The sequence below is a fragment of the Taudactylus pleione genome, unplaced genomic scaffold, assembly GCF_031769625.1.
Source record: "Taudactylus pleione unplaced genomic scaffold, aTauple2 ptg000089l, whole genome shotgun sequence".
Taxonomy (NCBI): Eukaryota; Metazoa; Chordata; class Amphibia; order Anura; family Myobatrachidae; genus Taudactylus; species Taudactylus pleione.
In genome coordinates this window covers 4998970-5002491 of record NW_028284491.1, presented here as the reverse complement: position 1 = coordinate 5002491, position 3522 = coordinate 4998970, and positions in this window count along the sequence as shown.

Genomic DNA, 3522 nt, shown 5'->3' with positions numbered 1-3522 from the left:
AGTAAGAAGCAGAAGGCTGTGGTGAAATGCAGGGGGCAGTAGTGAGAAGCAAGAGGCTGTTGTGAGATGCAGGGGGTAGGAGTAAGAAGCAGGAGGCTGTTGTGAGATGTAGGGGGTATGAGTGAGATGCAGGAGGCTGTTGTGAAATGCAGGGGGTATGAGTGAGATGCAGGAGGCTGTTGTGAAATGCAGGGGGTAGGAGTAAGAAGCAGGAGGCTGTTGTGAGATGTAGGGGGTATGAGGGAGATGCAGGAGGCTGTTGTGAGATGCAGGCGGTAGGAGTAAGAAGCAGGAGGCTGTTGTGAGATGCAGGGGGTAGGAGTAAGAAGCAGGAGGCTGTTGTGAGATGTAGGGGGTATGAGGGAGATGCAGGAGGCTGTTGTGAGATGCAGGCGGTAGGAGTAAGAAGCAGGAGGCTGTTGTGAGATTCAGGGGGTAGGAGTAAGAAGCAGGAGGCTGTTGAGAGATGCAGGGGGTAGGAGTAAGAAGCAGGAGGTTGTTGTGAGATGCAGGGGGTAGGAGTAAGATGCAGGAGGCTGTTGTGAGATGCAGGGGGTAGAAGTAAGAAGCAGGAGGTTGTTGTGAGATGCAGGGGGTAGGAGTAAGAAGCAGGAGGCTGTTGTGAGATGAAATTGCTCCCGTGTGAAGCCAGGGCAGGTCACTAGTCTACTATAAATTTATTTGGGGGTACCACACACACAGCCTATAGCTCAAAGTTTTGGATTTTATTAATCCGTCCTCACAGAAGGAAGAACAAATAAACAGAGTTTACCTTTTATGCTCCAGTAGTGAAAAGCAAAATATAAATTACATTCTATTGTGGAACTACAAGTCCCAACAAGCCTTGGCAACTATTGGGATTGCTGGCGCCTGTGGAACTAGAATCTCCAGCTTGCCCATTGTTGCCAGAAAATGTTGTAACTTGTGGAACAACAAGTGTCAGCCTGGAAGACAAGACTTGCTGAACTATTAGTATCTAATGAAAATAAAAAAAACACAATTACACCACTTAAAAAAATATTTTGTAAATATAATAAAAACAGCTTAAAAATACCTTAGTTAATTTATTATATTACAACACTAAAGCCATTGAGAATGTTCTTCCTGAAGAAGACCTTAATGACCATGCTATATAGGATGTACGTAATATGCTCCTAGTGGAACCTAGACAAGACTGAATCAACTTACATTACCTGGATATGTCAATACTCGCTCAATACAGCAGATCAGCTGTGATCCCTGCTTTTTGTTGCATACAGTAGGAAAATAAGTGGAAAAATTGGGAGAATAGCATTTTGTCCTACTTCAAATTCACACCTCTCAATATTCCTGAACTGAAGGATGTGGACATTTTAGACCACACACCTCAGATCCAGGTCATTCCTTGATCAACCCAATCCCTCAAATCACAAAACCTCTGGCATTAATTTGTGCAATCCCTCACATAACATTGGGATTGTAAGAATTGTTGAGGTGTAAAACCCTCAAACAGTATGATGTTCTGCACCTGGCAACATCGACAGAAGACAATACACAAACCTAAATTCATAATAGATTAATTAATAAATTAACAGTGGTCTTAAAAACTCAGGAAACAAAACCGATGTGCCTCATTTTGCGGAGCAGCACAGAAATGAGATTTTGCAGGGCAAGATAATTGTAATAAAATAAGGGGGCAGGAAGACGTGTTTTCAAAAGCGATTTGAGGAGTGGGAAGCACGCCCATTCTAAAGCATCAAAAGGCTTACAGAATGTTCTGTACTAGCTAATTTTTAAAAGTCCACTGGAAAGCATGAAAGTAAAATTATCAAAACAATTAGAAACTGTTCAGTCTGTTCCCCAGCCCCCAAATCCTCACTCGCCCCAGGTCCTAATTATGTAATAGCCAGCGAGCTAGCCAGTATTTTTAAAGCTGCAAAATATTGGCTTACTCGCCTGAATTGCGCTCGTCTCTGCATCTATAACATAAGAACCCAGTGTTAGGTAGCTCGGGCTGGTATCCATTATAACACAGAGCCCCTGTCCTTACCACCATCACCCTCCACAGTCTATTAGTCCTGTGATATAAAAACACTGGATGGAGAGTACCTATATTTTAACTGCAATCTACAGTATAGAATAATTTGCGTTTGAGAAGGTTTATGCATTTTATATTGCATTCTTGCATCAGGGAAATGTCTTTTCATCTAGCAGATGTGACAATGGGTAATGTTCTAAGCTTCACAAATCACACAGTCCCTTAGGGTAAAGGATGACTTGCAAGTACAGGTGGATTCAAATGGCTTGAGGCCCCTTCACTACATACAATGTGATACGGATTTCATGCCTGGCAAAGAAAGACAATAATAAAACAAAATCCTACCTCTTTCAGGGCACTATCTAATACCCTGTTATTACACCTAACACTAACTGGGCATCTTGGCTATCTGCCATTATATATGTCTGGTACACTGGTTCTTATGTTTTTAGGATTTTTTTTATCAGGCACGTTCCCTGGGTATTCAACACTGATCCACCCTTAGGAAGTGGAAGGTCTTAGTGATGGCCATCGACCATCGATGGTTAACATGGACAGCAGAGATCCGATGGCAAGCAGCAATGTATCCCCAGTGCAGGGGAACAGAGCTTTGCCCCACCACCCCTGGGTACACAACTAAAACCCCCCACCTTCAGTGATTGGCCTGCCACCTGCCAATCAGTAAAGTGGGGATGTCCATTGATGGGTGCACACCATCGATGCTTCCCTGTCAATGGTTTTGGCCATTGATGGGCAACCTACCAATGGCCATCCTAGAAGGTCTTAAATAAGTCTGTCATTGCTTCCTTTCCTGCCCTTTATGCCCCTCTTTGTTCCTCACTAACGCTACCTCGATTTCCCTCACTTTTGTTCCCCTTTGTCTTTCTTTCCGCCATTTCTCTACTGTAAAGCTGCAAACACACGTAAAGATTTTCTGTTCAACCATCCAACTAGTTGATTGGTTGGAATGAAAATCTGGTAATGTATGGGAGTAAATGATAATCAGCAATTTGCTCCTAAATGCCAGAAAACAGATGAAAACGGTCGTCAGACAAGTTTGTTAAATGTTTGATCTAAACAATTTGTTCAAACAACAGTTTTTGTCCATTTTCCGGCGTTTGGGAGCAAATTGCTGATTGTCATTTGCTTTCATATCTTACCAGATTTTCATTCCAACCAATCAACTAGTTGGATGGTTGGACAGAAAATCTTTACGTGTGTATGCAGCTTTAGGAATATTTCCTATCATCTATAAAATAATTGGGAATTGATTTGTTGTATAACTGCGAAGTCTATTTGTGTTCTTGTTATCTCTTTTTATGGCTAGGAATATTGTGTCGGTCTGTGTCATTTGACTCTTCCATGCCAATGTTTATGCAAATGTGCCTTTTTTGCTGTTCCCTAAAAATATCAATAAAATTATTTAAAAAAAAATACGTCTGTCATTCAGGTTTATATAGGAGTTTTCCCTTTTCTAATTAACTAGATGAGATCAATTACCTGAT